General features: G+C 44.9%; 1 protein-coding gene across 9 annotated transcripts in view; it reads left to right on the top strand.

Moving 5' to 3' along the window:
- The window catches only part of RALY (RALY heterogeneous nuclear ribonucleoprotein), a 78,842-nt gene that overhangs the window by 48,980 nt on the left and 8,924 nt on the right, over nucleotides 1–20,938 (top strand). The window contains exon 3 of one of the 9 annotated variants that reach the window (XM_028118510.2): nucleotides 19,653–19,739. The exons of the other annotated variants lie outside the window; for them this stretch is intronic. The gene's annotated coding sequence lies outside the window, so the exon portion shown is untranslated. The remainder of the gene's footprint in view (nucleotides 1–19,652; nucleotides 19,740–20,938) is intronic. 9 annotated transcript variants of the gene reach the window in all.

Genomic DNA, 20,938 nt, shown 5'->3' on the forward strand with positions numbered 1-20,938 from the left:
ATACCTGACCCAGTGTTAGATTAGAAAGGCCTCCAAATCTGAGGGGTGAATAGGAATTAGCTCAGCAAAGAAGCCGATGAGGAGTGTTTAAGGCCGGGAGACCAGCACATACAGAGACCCAAAGACTTGCCAGGAATGGAAGGTTGAGTCTTAGTAGAGTGGGGGAATTGAGGAAGAGAGGAGAAGTTGAGACGAGTCAAATCTATGAGGTTTAGGCCACTTCTCTTTGGTTATAAGAACCCTAGACTAGGCATCCTGGGTTTTGGATGTGTTTCTGCTACCAATGTTGGTCATCATTCAGGTAACATTTACTTAACATCTTTTAGGTGTGCCACGCTGAGCATGGATGTATGAAAATGCATAAGATGTATCTAGTTCCCTGCCTCAGAGATATGTTGGTTTAATGAGGAAAACAAACTAATGAACAACGCCTATAATAAATCAAAGGAATTTATTATATAATATTATAATAGTAAATCAAAGGAATTTATTCCTCTGCTGGAGGAAGTTGGAGTAGAGCTGAATGTTACTGTCATATTTTCTCTGGACTTTGATTATCTCACCTGTCACCTGGTGATAACCACTGTTCTGTGTGGCTCATGAGCTGATGGGAAGACAGCTTTGTAATAACTGGCATTTGTGTGGCATTTTGTGGGTTACAAAATACTTTTCCATCGTTAATTATCATAACTATAGTCATCACTTCGGAAACTCCCCCCTGATTTACAGATGAGGAAACTAAAATAGGTATTGCGGCCTGTTCATGGTCTCACAGCTTTTGTTTAACAAAAGCTAGGATTATAAATCCAAGTACGGTAGATCCAAATAAACTTTTGAAAGTAGAATGATGGCAACCTTTCTATCCCCTACTTGTGTGGCACATTTCCCTCTTCCATCACTGGAAAGGCAAAGAACATCTCCAGTGTGAGAAAGGCAGACCTAAGTTGGTTGGGGAGAAAGAAAGGGAGCTTATTTCAGGTCTTTCCCAGATTGGGCTCTGAATTTTTAAGACCATATGTCCCAGTGCTCCTTCAGTTCCTGCTATTCCATGTCATGCCATTTACAGAGTGTGTATCTAAATGGCCACACATACCACCTTATGGGGGTAGACAGAGCCTTCTGTACAGATGGGTAAACTGAGGTCCACAGAAGTTAAGCGTTCACTGAATTATTCATGCCAGGTCGAGGACTGGAATCCAGGGCTCCTGACACTAAACAGGTACTCTTAAATCATAGAAAGTAGGCTCTTTTGATTCAGTTCGTACAATTCTTGAATATACCCCGTGAATCAGAGACTTTGCTATACAAGAGAGCCCCTGGTTAGGCTCAAAATATCTTGGTCCAGTGCTTTCCTTAAGAGCAGGGACTTGTATTATTTACTTCTCTGTCCCCAGCCAAGGCCTAGTTTCAAGAATGCTTTGCTGTTGGTTTTGGCCTTAGTCTGCCAGAAGCTTGAGGGAGCAGATGGCCATAGCAATGTGTATCATGAGGGTGTGATCCCAGGCAGGGCTAGAGGACGAGTTGAGAGCCCTACACCCGTATACTGCTCTTTCTGTGCCTAAGTCCCCGCCAAGGTATTTTTCTACCCTAGAACTAGGTGAAGCCGGCCAACCCAAAGTGAAGATCCCATCTCCCTTCACCCCGCCCCCCCCATACACCACATACTTGTTGGTCTCCTGGATATATTTCATACAAAGGCTTCTAGGACCTGCTGTCCCAAATGACCCTTTGGACCTATTTTTCCCAGGAATGTTCCAAAATGAGGTTAAGGAGTCTCATCCCACAGCCATTCTGGCATCTCTTTTGTCTACAGGCCTCTTACCAGGCTCCTACCTACCCTGCTGTTTTTTACTCCTGATTCCTTACATAGATTGGCTGCTTAATGTGACTTTGACAGACTAGTAGTCGATGCTGAGGAATTAACATGTTTCCTATTTATCCAGTCTATTTATTTTTCATTTTTAAATTTTATTATTATTACTATTATTATTAATATTTCTTTATCCAAAATCTTAACTGGAAAATTTTAAGGAGCGCTGTGGGGTGGTGAGTGACGGAGATTGGGACAGTTGACTTCCATGATGGAAAGTGTATAATAACCTCAGGTACCTTATAAGTCATGCAAGGAAATATCAGCATTTATTCACAGTGTTTCACATGCCCTTCATATTCATATCTTTATACATTACAGAGCTCTTTCATGCATATTACTGCCTTTGAGTCTTAGAGAAACGTTGTGAGGGAAGCAGTGCAAGGATTAGCATTCCCACTTGATAGTTGAGACCAGGGAAGTTTAGTGACTGATAGTCATGGTGGCAGAGTCCTAAACAAACCAAAACTTGAGAGAGCAATAGTCCTGGGTTTGAAATCTGGTGCTCACCACTTGCTAGCTGCATAACCAGGCAAGTTACTTAGCCTCTCCAAGCCTCAGTTTCCTTCTCTGTAATAGGAGGATAACAATATTTATGTCTTACGGTTATCTAAGGATTAAATGGTATAATGAATGAAAAATGCCAACAGGGTATAGAACAAGTATTAGAAGCTCAGTAACTGCAGGTTTTCCATTTCATTGTTTTAAGTTCTTGCATTCTGAGTCTTTGAAAATTAGTACTCACAGTAAAGTGAGCAATATGTAATACATTTCTATTAACCAAGGTATCATTTAAGTGCCTCCCTGGGCTGAGAGAACTGAATTAGTTGGAAGCAGGGGTGCTGGGGCACACTGGCTAAGTACTTCTGATACAAATCACAGTGGGTTAGAGTGGATAGGGACCCCAGAGGTGTGTCCTAGAGTGTCTTTCTCAGAGGAGATGTTAATAAGCTGGGAGAAGTCAGACCGAATAATGCAAAGTACATTTCTCTCCTGCTGACTTCTCAGGGCTTAGTGTGCACGTGACTCTGGGTAGAGCAGTGTGTTGTGGGGAGAATGGAGTATGCCAACTTTCCTATTTGTATTTGACTTCAGAGTCAAATTTTTTGAGGAAATTTTGTGAGGAACTCTTAACATCTTGAGGAACACTGATCTTCTGTGGAATAGTTCATGCATCACTGAGCTGATCCAGGTCCTCTATTTTCTGGATCAGGTAATTGAGGTCTGTAACCAAGTTTCCAGAGCCACTCCACAGTGGAATCAAGTCTGAAGTTCAGGATGCCTGACTCCCTCTTGGGCCACACTACTGTTGGTACTCCACCATTCTTCCTCTTCTGGCCAACAAATCATAAAATTACAGAGGATTCTGCAAACCACTAATCAGAGTATTGTTAGAGCATAAAGCTTTCGGTTTTGATGTGTTTATCCCAGTAAACAGAAAGATTAGGGAACAACAGGCTTAATAGCCAACAAATGTTTCCAAACAGTTGAAGGACCGGGGGTTTGGTCATTAGCTTAGTGTCTGGAAAGGTTCCTCTAATCCAAAAGGTTTTAAGTCTGTTCTTGCTTTAAGAAGTTTCCATTGTATCCAGGGGCTCATTCGAGAGGCTCACAGTGGAGCTGTCAGTGATGAACACTCTGACACCAGTAACTACGGGGAGGATCCCGAGAGGGGTTTGAAGAGAATGTGTCAAATTTGTGTTCCTCCATCGCAGTCTCCACTACAGAATTCAGCAGGTAGAAATCTGCTGGGTTTCTATCTAGACCCTGGCAGAAGGAGTTGTCCTTGACATTTAGTGGGCGCTATCCTTGCATTTTGCTAAGTCTTCTAGTTCAGATCTAGTTAAAAACATCACCTTTGCATTTGCAAAATTGTACAGTAGACTTTTCACAGCACATCTGATACTCAAAACAATTCCTATGACAGAGGTTATCTTCCACCTGTATGTGAGGACACTAAGATTCAGAGAAGGGATAGTGACTTGTCCAAGGTTTGACAGCAAATTAGTGATATATTCATGGTTGTACTACAGGTCCCTAGTGCAAGCCTGACATAGTCGATCCTCAAGAAATATTTATTAGATGGAAAGTTAGTATATTCTCAGGCATGAACTTCACATCTTCAAACTCTTTGATCAGTGTTCTTTCCAAAAGCCAGGATGGTGGGACCCAGTGGTTGGGCTTACTCAGGGTCACCGGATAATTCGGAGAGGGAGGGCTGGGTCTCCCTCACTGTGTTGACTGCTGACAGGGATGGAGGTTTCCAGCCTTTGCTGCTCTCTGCTTGATGAGGACCTTGTACGTCTTTCCCCATAGAAAGCCCAGAATCAGTAGTTTCTGGGCTGCAGCTTCAACCTCTCTCTCTCTTTCTTAAATTAATCTCTACACCTAATGTGGGGCTCAGAGTCACAGCCCTGAGATTCAGAGTTAGTTGCTGTACTGACTGAGCCAGCGAGGCGCCCCTCAACCTCTCTTTAGAGCCTCTGCTCCCTGTGTATTCTACTGAACAAAGACACAGTGGCCCCCTGCTTCTTGCTCTGTCTCTCCTTTGTTTTATCTCCCATCACTGTCTTAACTGTTTTTCTGCCATGCTGATGGGTGAGGAACTTGGGCTCATCTCATGAACACCAACTGTACAGTTTACTTTTAAGGAGCTGCCCGGTCAGGAACACTGGGAAACCGTTTACTGAAACAGCACTCACCTAGGATTCTTTCACCTGTTTGGTAGCAGAAATTCTCCTAGCAACTACTGGCTTCCAGGGTAGCGCCAGAGGCTTGGATTGTGAAGATTAATGAAAATCTCTCTGTCTTCAAGGAGTTCAGAGTCTCCTGGAGAGAGGCAGGAGTGTGAATACAAAAGTGCCACAAATGTAGAGATCTGTAGAGGATACTGGGTTCCAGAGGAGGGAGTGACTGGGTCTGCCTGGGGGATGGGAAACAAAGGCTTTTCTGAAGAGTTTTCATCAGGGGCATCACATCGGTGGATTTGTGCTCAGAGAACTCCTTCTTGCCCTAGCCTCCGTCACCAAATCAGAAATTGGCTCTGGTCCTGCTTTACTGATGAAGCAATCTCTTTCTTAAGCTTACTCAACGGTAAGAGTGTGATATTTGGAACAGTGGGGCCAATAGTACTTTAATTTAGGAAATTCCTGAATGCTGAACTTTATACATTATCTCATTGAATTCTCACAAAAACCTTATGGGGAAGATACTGTAATACTACTTCCATTTACAAATGAGGAAGTCATTTACCCAGGATCATAGCGCTGATCTATGGCAAAGCTGGGATGTGAACACAGGTTGTCTGACGCCAGTCATTCTTCTGAAAGGGCCTCAGAAAGTGTTCTTGTGACCTTCCTATAATTCTTACCTTAAAGCCTTGTAAGAATGGGAAGTAAAATACTTAGCAGTGCATTGTCACATAATCAATTAATAAATCATAATGACCATTTATTACTTTATCAAACAGACTGTCCTACATGTTGGGGTGAAGTAGGCCCCTGCGGCAATGCCTCCTTTCTCTCTCTCGCGAGTCTCTCTTGTCTGTGTTCCCTGTGCAGCCTGCTGCTTTACGAGGCATGGACGGTGGGGGTGGCAGGGGCAGTGGTACATGGAGTTCATTTCAGCAGATACTCCCTGAGCTCCCACTCTGGGCCAGGGCCTATCCTAAAAGGCAGAGGGGATGTGTAGATGAAAAGAGTGTGGTCCCTGCCATCAGGAATTCACAGTCAGTGTAGGAAAGGAGATAATGCAGAAACAGACCATTTTAATACAGTCTTGGAAGGTGGATATTAGCCAGCACATCAGATCCCACTGCCCATGACTCATACCACAACTAGCAGGGTAAGAATGACTTACTATTATATTAATTGTTGAAATAATCATCCTATTAATATCCTTGTCATCATTAAAGCAGCTGTTATTAATGTAGAAAGTAGGTAATACCTTAGAGAAAGGTCAGTAGCTACTCAAAGGAGACTTTTAACATGCTCAATTGGAAAAACCTATTTTATTTTTATGAGGGGGGAGGTGGTGGTGTTCCAAAACTGCCGGCAGAGCTGAGGGAGTCCTTGGCTTGAGGAATATACAATGGGGAAGGATTTATGTCCCTCAGGCCTTCCCCCCCGCCGCCACCCTTTGTGCTCCTTAGTTATCACATACTTTATAGCTTCTTGTACCCAGGCACATTTTTTTACTTGGCAGAATGAGCAAGAAGGGGGAGGTAGCTTTCTGAGGCAGGACATCTGCCAAGAGAGGCAGTGTTGGAGCATCTGCTGAGATTGGCAGGGGCTATGCCAGGGCAGCAAGGGCACTATGAGTTGTGTGTATTATTGCATGAGGTAACTCTAGTTAATTGATCCACGAGCATTATTGGAGTTCCTGCCATATATCTGTATGCTAGGTGATGTGAAAAGTACCCCAAAAGTTTTATGGTGCTTGGTGAGAGAAGACTGATAACATGAGACAAAAAGGAGTCAACACTGATGGGATGATCAGGGAGTTGACTTGTGTGGTTCAGACTCTCAAGAGCTGTAGGGACTTAGGAGTGCCTCCTTACTGAGCACTGTCCTCCGTGTGACGTAGGAGTGGGTCATGGCTTCCATGAAGTCCAGGTTCTTCAGCGGTCCGCAATGCTCTTTCTGATCTGGCCTCTGCCAGGCCCTCTGCTTTCCTTGCATTCCAGCCAAACTACAGGACATATTATTGTTCCCTGCATGTGGAAACTCTGTTTAGCTTCCACAGCTTTGCTCATGTTCTTTTTTCCTAAATGTTCTCCCTCTCATTTGTATGTGGACTAACTTCACCTCATTCCTCTGGACAGGATCGGAACTTCTTGTTGAGTCTTTCTGACTTCCTCCTCTCTCTTCTCTCCTGTCCTTTGAGTTTCTAAGTTTTCCTGTCATAGCCCTTTCAAGATGAAATAAAAGTTCTGGTTTTTGCTACCACTGGACTGTGAGTTCCTCCAGGGCAGAGATGGTACTTTGTTCATGTCTATATTTTGTACAGTGTCTGGCAGTAATACGTGCTCAATAAATGATTTTCTTTTTTTTTAAGATTTTATTTATTTATTTGACAGAGAGAGACACAGCGAGAGAGGGAACACAAGCAGGGGGAGTGGGAGAGGGAGAAGCAGATTTCCAGCTGAGCAGGGAGCCCGATACGGGGCTCAGTCCCAGGACCCTGGGATCATGACCTGAGCCGAAGGCAGACGCTTAACGACTGAGCCACCCAGGTGCCCCAATAAATGATTTTCTGATAAATGAGCAGATAAATAACTTTTTCAGCATATTATCCCTCTGCCTAGGAACCTATAATAACTTATTTGTGACATTTAAAACTCAAAATTTATAGACTCAAAAACTAATAAACACAGGACACTATTATCTTCACATATTCATGAAAACAACAATGAGGATTTGCCTTTTTCCTCCTAATTAACCCCCACTTCCCCCACTCCCCCGGCATTGTAATACACAGTTCTGGTGAGGTTGCCTTGAAAGTGGCATTCACAGGGCACCTGGGTGGCTCAGTCGGTTAAGTGTGTGCCTTCGGCTCCGGTCCTGATCTCAGGGTCTGGGATCGAGCCACAAGTCTGACTCCCTGCTCAGTGGGAAGTCTGCTTCTCCCTCTGCCCCTCACCCCCCTCATGCTCTCTTGCTCTCTCTTTCTTTCTCTCTCTCTCAAATAAATAAAATCTTGAGAAAAAAAGAAAGTGGCATTCATTGGTGATAGCAGTGTAAATTGGTACAGCATTTTTGGAAAGCAATTAGGCAGTGTATCTCAAGAGCCTTAAAATGTTCATACATTTTGACACAGTAATTCTACTTCTGGGAATCTGTCCTAAGGAAATAATCAAATATATAGAATAAACTTTACCTTAGATGTTATTTATAATCATGAGAAATTGGGAGAAGCATAAATGACCACCTGACAACTAGTCTAAACTATAATAAGTTCACTCAGAAAACTGTGAGTTATTAAAAACAGTAGTTCTAAAAAATGGGGCTTATTGAAAACTATGCAGCAATGAAGACAAATATGTTATAACCTATATAATATATGTTATGATGTTAACTGAAAAATTAGGCTACAGAATTGGATAAATGATTTAACTATGTAATCCAAATACAATGCAAAAGGAAAAACACTGGAAGTAACTAAACCAAGATGCTGACAGGAGTTCCATCCTAGAGAGGAGTAGGGGTTTAGGTGATTTCTTATGGTAATTTCAAAAAATAAACACACTAAATAGTACAAATACCCAAATTATTGGCTAAGAATTTTGAAATAATAAAGCAAAGCTTTAATTCCAGTTTTAAGCAGAGGAGTGATATGGTGATTTTATCCCAGTGACTGTGTGGAGGGTGAATTTGGGGAGTGGTGGTAAGAGTGGAGACAGGGCTACAATCTAAAAATCTTTAGGAGGCCACATTAGCAGGCCTTGGTTTACTATGTGAATGAGGGGATGGATGATTCAGTATATGGGGGGGAGTATATGCCTAGTAGAGAACATTGACTCTGGAGAGTTTCATGACTTATCCAGGGTTACACGGCTAATAAGTAAGTGATTGATCTGGATTTAAATCCTGGTGTTTTCTGTTCCATTACCCATGCTTTTGCTCCCACAGCTGAGACCTCTATTAAAGTTTTGGGTAAACTTTTTTTTTTTTTTTACCAGCTATTGGAGTGTAGAAACTTCTTCACTGTAATGTCTCTTTTGAGGGGAAAAGGGACCAAAAGGGTTAGTTAATTCTTTCTAAGATGATGACGGGGGAAAAGACCGTAGCTGCTTCTGTCATGATCATTTGAACTGACTAGAAGTTCCTTAGGTATTGGTTATGCTTGCTTTCTTGGACTCCCCGCCCCCCCCCCCCCCCCCGCCCCAGTTGTGGGTCATTGGTTGGCTTTTATTTGATGCTCCTGGCATCAGCACCTCTTGAGCTTAGGTATGCAAATGTGTGCCATATTACATGCAAATGAACATTTTGGTCATTATGCTAGGTTTATTAATGATGCAGCTGTGAGGGTGGAAGAGGTCAGATTAGCAGCCTCCAGCAAGGGGCAGTGTCTAGGCAGCTCCCCGAAAGGAAGGGTTTGTCTGAGCCAAATGATGCCCTGTCCCCACACTTGTCTCATACAGCCTTGTCCAAGAAAAGGTCTTTGGAATCTGATACCCAGCCCTTCAGAAGAACCCAGTTCATGTCGACTTGTTCACTGTATGACCATGGGCAACTGACTTTGCCTGTCTGAACTGGGGTTTACTCATTTGTAAAGTGCGTCTGACTTATAACCCCTTAGAGTATTGTTGTGTATGGATTTGATAGCCTTAACTCATGAAGGGGCTTCTAAGCCACATTAAAGGAGTTGGACTCGAATCTTGGTGGTGGGAAGGCACTGAAGATCTTAAACGGGGTGGCAGGAACACACTTGCTGTATCACTCTAGAGACAGATGCTTAGTAATGTTTGTGGAGTTAAGTTGTTACCAGAGGGACAAAGGCAAGAGTGGCTATGACTGTGACATCATTTTCAGTGGTCCCCTTTGGGCCAAACATATGGCACTGTGGGGTCATGCTCAGAGTGAGCTCTAAGATGCATTTAGATCGGCACCCTGGAGAGAGGTCAGCTTTCTTCCCTTCTGCCTGAATGTAGGCAATTAGAAAAACATATATATGTCAATGCATATGCTGTCTGCAGGATCAAGATTTTGTGGGGCCGTGAGAGGTGGCATTCAGGATTTCCAAGGAGAAAGATTGTTGTAATGAGCAAAATATTGATTCCACGTGAAAGGATTTTAATCAACTGTCCTTACACCTGAGGGGCACAGTACTTGGCTGCAGTGCCAAGTTGTGCACCATGTACCCCCTGCTTCCAGCCGACTGGCTTCCTGTCCAGGCCCCTCTGTCTGGGAAGACCTGCAGCAGCAGTCCATCCAGGCAATATTCCTGTCCCTATTTATGAAGCACATCTCATGTAAAAGGGTACACTCCCATATGTTATCTCCTTTGACCCTCACAACAGCCTGCATTGCAAGTGGGCAGAGCAGGGATTTTTACCCCATTTTACAGTTGGGGAACCTTCAGCGAACTCAGGGAAGTGAAGTACCTTCCCAAGTTCACACAGCTAGTAGAGGTGGAATTCAGGACCCAGGGCTACACAGGCAAGCAGAAATCCAAAGCTAATAATTCCCTAGTGCTGTTTTAACTTAGGGCAAGCCCTGTCTTGAGAGGGGTTAGGCCTCCCTCTCTCTGTTCCTCAGAGTCCCTTACTTCTAAGGTAGGCTGGAAAATGGGGATACATGCACTACCATGGCACAGCCTTCTGCAGCCTTATTTGGAATAGGGTAGCCACAGGATGTGGAGGTTACATCAGAGACAGAGCAGTGAGCAGTAAGTAGAGGTTTCTTCAGTATTGGGCCCTGGGGCCCTGTTGCCCAGAAGAGAAGCCTTAACCTGCCTTCTGGGGCCTTAAGGTGTACAGAGAGGCCTTTTGGAACCTTTAGTTAGGGAGGGACCTCTTCCTGACCCCCTTCTCAAGTTGTATTCTCTTGGAGGGGCGTGGGGGTAAGAAGGATGCTGCTTTACTCTGGATACTCATTTATTCATACAACACTTTTTTTTTTTTTAAGATTTATTTATCTGAAAAAAAAATATTAGAGACAGCATGAACAAGAGGGGCAGAGGGAGTGGGAGAGAGAATCTCAAGCCAACTCCACACTGAGCACGGAATCTGACTTGAGGGTCAATCCCAGGACCCTGAGATCATGACCTGAGCCAAAATCAGAGTCTGACGCTTAACCGGCTGCGCCACCCGAGCGCCCCTCATTCAACACTTCATGAATGCCTACTCCTGTGATTCCTTTTATGTTCAAGACACATTTCCAAATACTAGAATTTTGGTGACACCCTTGAAGAAATTATTGCATCCACAGTGCTAGTGTTCTTCATCACAATTCGGTTCTGGGTGACCTTATCACAGAATTCACTACTTTCCCTTTGATACAAGGAAGAGTTCTTGCCAATAACAATAGGCAGCAGTTGCTAATGTTTGCATACTTTGTAATGTACCAGACACTGTTCTTTTTTTTTTTTTTTAGGATTTTATTTATTTGACACAGTGAGAAAGCACAAGTAGGCAGAGAGGCAGGCAGAGAGAGAGGGAGAAGCAGGCTCTCCACTGAGCAGGGAGCCGGATGTGGGGCTCGATCCCAGGACCCTGGGATCATGACCTGAGCCTCAGGCAGATGCTTAACGACTGAGCCACCCAGGCGCCCCACCAGACACTGTTCTTATAACACATTAATTAAATTTTATTTTCCAGCAACCCCAGAGATATTTATTGCTGCCCCCACTTTATAGATGAGATAACTGAAACCCTAAGAACTTAAGACGCTACCCAAAGGTCATGTCACACAGCTAGTTCAGTGACAGAATGAAGGCATTTTGGCCTCAGAGGCTGCTCTCTTGACCAGATTACATGGCCTCTTATGAGGGAATAAACATGCAGTCTTTGGCTCCTGCTTGGTGACAGACCCCTCCTCACAGCAGCAGGTTATACGCCTCTCTACACTGTATCATATGATCCACTCTACTTTGCTTTATGCTGAAAGATAGCACGACATGGGCTCAGAACAGAAAGTTTTGTACGGTGATGACAATTTGGCTGTGCACCTGGAAGATTTCAAGGTACACTGTTGTGTCTTGGCTGCTCATCTGCTTCAGCCAGTCATACTCTTGGGTATACGGTGGTATTGGAGAATGAATCTGTCCATCTTACTTTTAAGAAACTCCCTGGGGCGGGGGGGATGGGTTAGCCTGGTGATGGGTATTAAAGAGGGCACGTACTGAATGGAGCACTGGGTGTTATATGCAAACGATGAATCATGGAACACTACATCAAAAACTAATGTATGGTGATTAACATAACATAATAAAAAAAAAACTCCCTAGGATAGGGAAGACTACTGTGTAAGCCGCCATGATACAAGACTGTGAAAGGTACAACATGCCTCCCCTTCCTGGCTAGTGTCCTAATGCCATGTAGTGTCAGGGAGAGAGGGTCCAGAAGTACCAGCCTCTTCAGGAATATACCCTCCTCTCAGATCCCAGGTCTCAGGAAGGTTGTGGCATTCTCAGACAGCCTAGATCATCCTCCCTTGCAGGATATAGCGTGACCTAGAGTAGATGACCAAGATAAATCACCTCCTGAAGTGTTTGGTGGCAAGTCCTTGAACTTACAATCGTTGGCCTGCTTACCCTGTTCTCTCATTCTTGAGAGAAGCAAAAGGGAAAAAGATTAGGATCGGTTTTGTAAATTGGCTTAACACCAGAGTCTAAAAGAATTGGGCTAAAAGGACTTGAAAGAAATGAAATAAACTGTTCTTTCTTTGCTTTGGTTTTCATAGAGGGTGACGGGTGGGTAAAAGTTGCCTAGAGCTGTGCTTCTCAGAGTATAGCTCACTGAATGGATGCTAGTCCGCAACTGTTGCGGGGTCGTGATAGGTCTAGAAATTGAGAATAAGTGCCCAGAAACCAGTAATTTGACATTTTTATTGTATTTTACAGATGTATCTGTCTGTAATGTATTGGAAGTGTATTTATTATTTATTTTAAAAGATTTTATTTATTTGACAGAGAGAGATGTAGTGAGAGGAGGAACACAAGCAGGGGGAATGGGAGAGGGAGAAGCAGGCTTCCCACTGAGCAGGGAGCCCGACGTGGGGCTTGATCCCAGGACCCTGGGATCATGACCTGAGCCAAAGGCAGACCCTCAACGATTGAGCCACCCAGGTGCCCCTGGATTGGAAGTTTAAAAAGCAAAACAAAAAGTGGTTCTTCACCACACATAGTTTTGAGAAGCGCTGGCTTATTTAGTGTGGCAAAGTGAAAAAGAACTTAAGTCTTCTTGTCTGTAAAATGAAATTAATAATACCTCCCTCAAAGAGTTGTTTCAGGAATTACTTGATGATAAATAATATTTTGGGATACTTAATATATACCTGTCATCATAACTTGTATTATCCTATTTAATCCTCACCACAACTCTGAATCCCCATTTTTCTGAGACTTTGTTAGGGGCTTGCCAGAAGTCAAACCTCTAGTAAGTGTGTAGGTGGGACTTGAATAAGAGCTGGCACTCTTTCTTTTTTTAAGTTTTTTTTTTTTTTTTTTTTTTTTTTTTAATTAAGTAATCTCTACACCCGGTAGGAGGCTCAAACTCACAACTCCAAGATCAAGAGTCACATGCTGCTCTGACTGAGCCGGCCGGGGCCCCAGGAGTCGGCACTCTGAACTGTTGTGCGATGTTCTGCATGAAAAGCATGGCACATAAGGAGGCTCCCTGTCTCTACTTTTTCTGTTTCACAAGAGATCTGGAGACCTACTTTCTCATTCCATTACTGACTCTAACTTATCTTTGTGACCTTGGGCAAGTCACTTCTTTAGACCTTAATTATCTCATCTACCTTCAGTAGCAGGGACTATGTTTCATTCATCTTTGGTTTCTCAGCATTTGGTGGACAGGGCTTGGCATATAACAAGTATCGTGAACAATTGATCACACTAGATAAGGGCCCCTTTAGTCACAACTTTCTTTGAACATCCTCGGTGTCTTGTCTTCTGTTCTCCTGAGCATCGTCATATTCCCCACCTTCTCCACCTGGCAGCATGACCTTATTTCCTCATGTCTGTTTGTCTAGGCAGTCTTGATCCTGGGTACTTTGAGACAGCCCAAATGGTACCCATGTTTTTACTCATTTGCAAAATAATGTCTAGGATAAACCCACCAGGGATAACACAAGTAAGGGATAGTAGGGGTTGGCTCACAGAATCAGAAACATGCTCTTACTCCATCTTACCCAGTGGGGCCTGGGCCTAGGGTAACCCTGCTGGCAGCGCTGCCAGGCCTGAATAATGGCCACAGCATGGAACAGGGTTTTTCCATGAGCTCCATCGGGGTCTCCAGTAATTGGAACATGGCACCTTCCGACTCATAATGGATGGCAGAACGAGAGGGGCATTTGTCACTGCCTGACTTCCCTGCGGGAAAGAGGCTCATAAGTCACAGCTGACAGACCCTTTGATGACTTTTAAACTTCATTTACAGAAAAGAATAGCTATAATCAGCCGACAGCAAGCAGTGACTAATCTTGCTGCATTATCACTGTGAGGAGCCGGCCCCTTATGGTGTAGGAAGGGGGAAGGGGGACCACTCTACAAGCTCACAGCAAGTGCTTATTGGCTCTTGGATGTGAGAGTATGGCCTCAGCAAGACCCCATGCATTTATGCCCAAAGGATCAGAAAGTGTTAGAAGCTGACCTCCTGGCAGGTGCAGGGTATGCTTAGCATGGAAGCCATTTTGGGCCATGGTCAGAGCACCAGCTCTGGTCTCAAACAGACTGATTGCAGTTCTGCCATTTCCTGGCTTGTGTAAGACTAAGCTCTAACCTTTAGGCTCCTCATCTGTGAAATGAGCACAATACATACCATCACCTATCCCATAGCAGAAGACTGAGTGCAGTAGTAAGTTCTCAGCAAGTGTTGGTAATGATTATCACAGTCATATGGTTAGCCCTGAAAGGGCCCTTTGTGGTCACATGCTCCAGAGCCTGAGGTTTTGTAGCACATCAGCGGCAAAGCCAGGATCAGTCTTCCTATGGGAAGAGGGGGGGTCAGTGGGAGCAATCTAGTGGAGTAGGAAGAGCACAGGCTTTAGAACCAGATAAGCTTAGGGTCTTTTATCCTAATCATGCATGCCACTTAATGTAACTGTGGACAAATTATTTAAGCTGTCTCTGAGCTTCAGTTTCTTCATCTGAAGAGTGAAGAGGCTAGTACTTATCTCATTGGGTTGTGGTTAGGATTATGAGAGATGATGCCTGTAAAGCTTCCAGCACAGTGCCTGGTATAAAGCTGCTGCATATTGAATTGTGTATTCCCTTTTTGTTCTTCCTCAAGACAAGAATTAGTATGCAGCTATCAAGGAAGAGGAGGCAGCACTGAAAAAGAAATTCTCTTATTTCAAACATTTATTTCCAGCCTTACCCTGCATATACTTAACAGGGGGAAGGGCAGAGCAGGGAGCAGAGAAGGAGAAAGGGGCATGGTTTGTGCATTGTTACTGCAGTTCCTCTGCCAGGTGTAGCCTCTCCCCACATCACCACCCAGTTGGAATTCACCTTCTGTAGTGCTCCTTTCCATTCTCTGATATCCCGGACTACTTTGTTTGGGCGGCTTCTGGGGCGGTGGACTCCAGCCCAGGGCACATGTGCTTTGTGGTCATGGAGGATGTCCCCTTGGTATACTGGTAATTCCTTGAGCTCAGGTACCAGACTGGTTGGTGGATGAATGAGTTGGCCCGGTGAGTATTAGGATAGGTATAATTATGATTGAATGGGTAGGTAGGTGTGTGGATGACTTCCTTTGACAAAAATAAAGAGGTTGACAATTATTTTTAGATCCCTAATTGTAATTTAGTATTGGGGATTGTAGGCCCAGGGCTGTACCTACCCGGTCCTTGCTCCCTGTCCCCACATAGCTAGAAGGGCTGCTTGTCACAGATGCTAACTAAGCCTCAGCCTAAGGCCAGAGTTGGGGTAGAGTTAGGGTGCAAGATACAGGGAAGATAGCATATATACCCAGACTACACTGTGGGGAAAGGTGACTGAGGCCCCAGCCCTGCCTCTGCTTTAGGGTCTCCCCTCAGCTTATCAGATGCTGATACATCACAATGTTATAGTATAGGAACAGAAATCTCATGGTATAGCTGAGAAGTAAGTCACTGGCTCAGAAGGCCTAATACCCTACCCAGCTCCTTATAGTAGTGCATGTCAAATCAGGCATGAGTTGGGGGCACCATTATGAAATTTCTAGGTTTGGTTCCAGACACTAGGACAAGGGAGAGAGTGTGCATAGGCCCTCTACCCCTGACTCCCCTGTTCTCAGGCACTGGGAGATGACAGGGGTAAATAACATAGGGCTGGAATGTGGATGATCTAGAGTTTTCATAGGGCCCAGGGCATTTGAGTTTCTTACGTAAATACCTACTGGTCCCAGCCATTATATCAGGCACTTTATACCTGTTATCTCTGTGGGCGTTGGTAAAATTCCCATTTTGCAATTGAAGAATCTGAGGCTAAGTGAGTTTAAGGGACATGTTCCAAGTTTACATCTCCTATTTCTACTATTTTAGGTGCATTTTTCCCTTTGTTGTTCAGAAACGGTTATGAAACAGATTCCTGGAAGGAGGGCTTTGTTGAAAAGGAAGTAGAAGACAAGGCCTGTGAGCACTCTTGCCCAGCATCTCCACAGTGCTAGGGCAGAGGGGAATACTTAAGAAATGTTTGTTGAGTGAGTGAAGGGGATAGGAGTTGGGTAATAATAGCTATATTCCTCTATCTTTCAGAATATGTTATAGGTGCAACAGAGCACTTTGACATTGATTAACCTATTTGATTTTATATCAGATTTGAAAGGTAATCAGGACAAAGATTATTCTTGTTTTCAGAATAAGGATGATAAGGCTCAGAGAAATTGTATGACTTGTTGTCACACAGCAGAGCAGGGGCCAAGCCTCCTGAACCTATAGCCTGTAACCCACCCCCCCAACCTCCACCCCCCACACCCCCGTTCTAGGTGCCCTCAGTGTTCACATATCGGGAGCTGGGGTTTCTCATGGGAGTGGGAATTGTCAGGAACTAAAGAGCATTCCTTGGAAAATTAGTCCTGTCTGGCCAGTAATGATCATTTGGGCAATGCTAATGAGCTGGGGCCTGGTGAATTTAATGAGATTAATAGATGTTCTGTCATCCTTGGCCGCCTGTTAACCAGGAGCCTCTGGACCAAAGAGGCCCTGGGCACTGATCAGTCTAATTGCTTGGCTTTCTCCAGAAATAGCCTCACCATCACTGACTGCTATTTTCCTTCAAAATCACCCAATATCTCCAGGGTTATCTAAGGGCAGAGGTCTAGCCACAAGCTGGTGTGACCCTCATCTGTACACTGGAGAATAAGGCCAGAGGTATTGAGCAGGACTGGCCTAGACAGAGGCTCTAAATAGTTACTAGTTACTGGGGGGCATCAGGACCAAGAGCAGCAGCTCTTCTTTTGAAATTAGTGTTTTAAGAAGAGATCCAGTGCCAGGAACTACAGAGTTGGGGCAGTGGGCATTCTGATGGCTAAGTGCCTCAGAGGTCATGCTGAAGACTAGACTTAAACCTGATAGCCAGGATTGGGAGGGCATAAGAGCTGACCTGGCAGAGTTGGAGGCCTGGGACAGTTGCTGAGACAGTGGTGTGTAGAAGCCTGGATTCAAGTCCCCTAGCTACTCCCTTTACTAGGCTGGATGGCCTTAAGTAAGTTACTTACCTTGCTGATTCTCAGCTTTTCATCTATAAGATGAGACTGACAATGTCTGGATCAAGGATATACACTGGTTTTGTTCACTAAAATCTTGCGCAAACATGAGATGTTGTAGTAGAAAGGGGAAGGGGTGAGGACCAAGGAGAGGCTGTCATTGATTCAGGGTGACTCGTTCTCTCACCTTGGCAAGGAGTACCCAAGGCATCTCAATGAATAGGCTTTATGGAGTCAAACAGACCTGGGTTCCACTTCTGGCTTTGCTGTATTAACCAATAACTTGGCCTCTCTGAGTCTTCCTTCCCCTATTTAAAATACCTCCTCACAGGGCTCTTGTGAGGATTAAATAAGGTGGGGTATGTAAAGTCTGACTCTGGTAATTAGAGGCTCTTCTTACCTTGATGGTTCGGGGGGAGGGGGGTGTCTCATTTACCCACAGTTCAGGGGTGGTCGTACCTTTTAGGGTTTTTCTACCTGTACAAAGCCCTGTCACTCTACCACATGTTCAGGCTTGGCTCTTGGCTTCTAAAACACAGTTTCCATCTGAAATGTTTCAACTGGGGAAAACGGTTTGTTTTTGCCAAATTTCCTCTGTTCTTACTAGCTTGGAGAAGTGAGCCCACCCCTTCCAGCTGTAAATTGCATTTCAAAGCCTGTGTCTCTGGTGGGTTTTAATTAGCTTAAGGGCCCAGCTTTTATGCAGCAGTTGTTCCTCTAGCAGGTAAAGATGAAGACACTTGGGAGCCAGTCCCTAGTTTTCCTTAAAAAATAGCGTATCTGGATTGCCACCTCCCAGCTCCTCACTGTCTGAGGGTTCTCTCTCACCGGCCCAAAAGGAAGAGTGGGATAAAAGAATCCTAGACTTAGAGGACCCATGGGGTTCTTGGCCCTGCTCCTCATGGGCTGGGGCGTTGTGGCCAAGTCCATTCCCCTGTGTTCCTCAGAGCAAGGGCCTTGTTCACTGAAGTCCCTGCTAATCTGGAGTGAAGACACTGTAGAAGTCTCTGGAAATAAGTCTGATTCTTTCTTCCTCTCCCCACCACCATCAAGAACAGTCCCTCTACCCACCTCTCCTTGGCTCATTGCTAAGCATGGGGCCTCCAGGGGCTGCAGACACCTTGCTCTCAATTACACAGCTAATCTGTGAGGCAGAGCTTGGCCCAGGGGGAAATAGCTTATCAAGTCAAGCAGCTTCTGCTGAATAGGATGTCAATATTTTCTAGGGCTCCTACTCTAAGCTAGGGGGAAGCCTGGGAAAACCAAGAAAGAGTTGTGTGGGGAAGATTGAATTGGGGTGGTTGGTCTGTTGGGGGAAGGGGGGTGTTTCGGTCAGAGACTCTAGTCTTTTAATGAGATGCTTGGGACCCTCAGCCCCCAGTGGTGTGTGCACACCCCCCCCCCCTTAAGGGAGGGCTATACTCCTGGGACATTATTCTTACTGCTTCCTCCCTAATATTTATTGGCCACTTACTGTGTTCCAGACTTTGTCAGCTTGCCTCTTAACATTTGCAGGGCAGAACAAAGAGTACAGAAGGAGACTTTACATATTGTATGTCTAAGTATTTGAAGGTTATAAGTGAAGCGAACAAATTTTAAGGTTTGTAACAACCTTGGAAGGCCATGTCTGCATTTAGAATTCTTGACTCTTTGGGATTCTGTACCTGAACCTAGCAGTTCCAGAAGAGCTAGTCTGGGCACACTTTTCATTTCCTACCCCCAACTTGATCTCTCACTTTCAGGAGTCTCATAAACATGTTTAAACACGGAAACTTTTCCATATCTCCACAGATAGCTGTCCCTTTGGGCTTAGGGACTGTGCACAAGAGCAGCACAGACTGCCCTTGGAGACTGCCATTGAAAGCAGATTGAGGGCTGATTAGATAGGGGGCATAGGACGGGGTTGGCGCCTGGAGCGCGCTTCAGGTGGACCTTTCTTGTGGCCCTGCAGATGCCTCACCCGGGATGGCCACAGGCCTACATTTCCCCCGGTCTCTTCTCCGTTGTAGCCTTTTTGTGATGTGGCTTCTGGCTGCCTTTTCTTGGCATTGTTCAGAAGGTGCTCCAGTCTGACTTTGACCCTCATTTAGAATGAGCCTCATCAATGGCAGTGTTACTAGAACAGAGAAGTTCAACTATGGATTTGTTGAACTTTTGGGAGTGGGCCGGGAAGTGTAAGTACCAGTACTTAATGTTAGGCCTTTCCTGTTCCTTCTGGAGCTGTCCTCTGATGTAACCTGTCCAGGGTCAGGGGTAGGAGATATTTGTACAGTCCCTTGGGGTAAAAGACATCCCTACAATAAGAAAAGTCCTTTTTATGTACATTGTCCCAAACCCCAAGTGACAAGAGAAAAGACTGAGTATGGCCAAACTTGAAGATACTCACCAGCTAAGGAGTGAGTGCTGATCCTGCTGTATCACTAAACACAGGTGTCAGCAAATGCTTCCTGCTGAGTTGGTGGTAGAGGCTCCTGCCGGAGGTCTGAGGGAACCCAGCACCTGTCATGTCCCTGCCAGGTCAGTGACAGAGATAGTAGTCATCAACAGGTCTAAACCATCATCCCCCTCTCTTTCTGTTTTGGTCTACACCCCAGGCCAGTGGTTGGTTCCCTCCAGCCAAAGTAGGTGGCCCTTCCCTGAGCAAAAGCTTCATGGCTCTGAGCTGAACCAACCAGGAGAGTTATCTGATGGCCATGGAGGAGCCCCACAAACTTACTTCTCATATCCATGGATGGACAAGAAATTTAACTTTTGAATGGCTTGTCATCCAGGTAGGAGAGGGATTATCAGAGAGGACTGTGAGGAATGGGGGGCCCCAGGGAACCCACATACATTAAGCATTTTCTGCACATGGACAGTATTGTTTTTGTTTTTTTTTTTAAGATTTTTATTTATTTGAAAGAGAGAATGAGAGAGCGCGCATGAGAGGGGAGGGTCAGAGGGAGAAGCAGACTCCCTGCTGAGCAGGGACCCTGATGTGGGACTCGATCCCGGGACACCAGGATCATGACCTGAGCCGAAGGCAGTTGCTTAACCAACTTGTTTTCATGGGTGTTATCTTTTGTGTTCCTCACTGCTTAATAAATGATGATTGGATGCAAAAGTAAACTGAGTAACAAAAAAGAGTCTGTCCCTTCCAGATCCTTTCCAGAGCTGGCACCAATCCCTTCATCAATAGCAGTGCCTTCCTAGCCCCTTTTACTTGGGATGGCACACACTTGACCCCAGTATATCCATGGAGGTACTGCAAGCCCGCCCTAGGAGTAGGTTTCTTCCTCAGAATCATTCTCAGGGCCAGCCTGTGGTTTCCTTGCAGTCAGTGCCATCTGCTGGTCAGAACATGCCAGCTTCCAGGCTGGAAGGATTGAAGAAGAAAAGGGTCTCTTATCCTAGTGGAACAAAAGATAAGCCTTTCCCAGTTTATACTCTGCACTGCTCTAATTCTCTGTCAAGAAGCTCCCTCTACCCTCAAATACTAGGTTAGTAGGCAGGGGTTTACCGTTAGCCTAGGCTGGTGAGAGTTTTTATACGTACTGCTTGGGGTCTTCAGCACCTTCTCTAGTAGCTCTCAGCAGGGGTATTGAAATAGGAATGTTATAAAAGGGAGTTGTACAAATCCATGCCAGTGAGCAGAAGGCTGGGCCAGGAAGTGTAAGCACCAGTACTTAATGTTAGGCCTTTTATACGGTCATCAAGCCTCCTTTTCTGTCCTTCTG

The sequence above is a fragment of the Eumetopias jubatus genome, unplaced genomic scaffold (genome assembly GCF_037043125.1).
Source record: "Eumetopias jubatus isolate StellerSeaLion01/CBP00866 unplaced genomic scaffold, mEumJub1_p1.0 scaffold_9, whole genome shotgun sequence".
In the NCBI taxonomy this organism is placed as follows: Eukaryota; Metazoa; Chordata; class Mammalia; order Carnivora; family Otariidae; genus Eumetopias; species Eumetopias jubatus.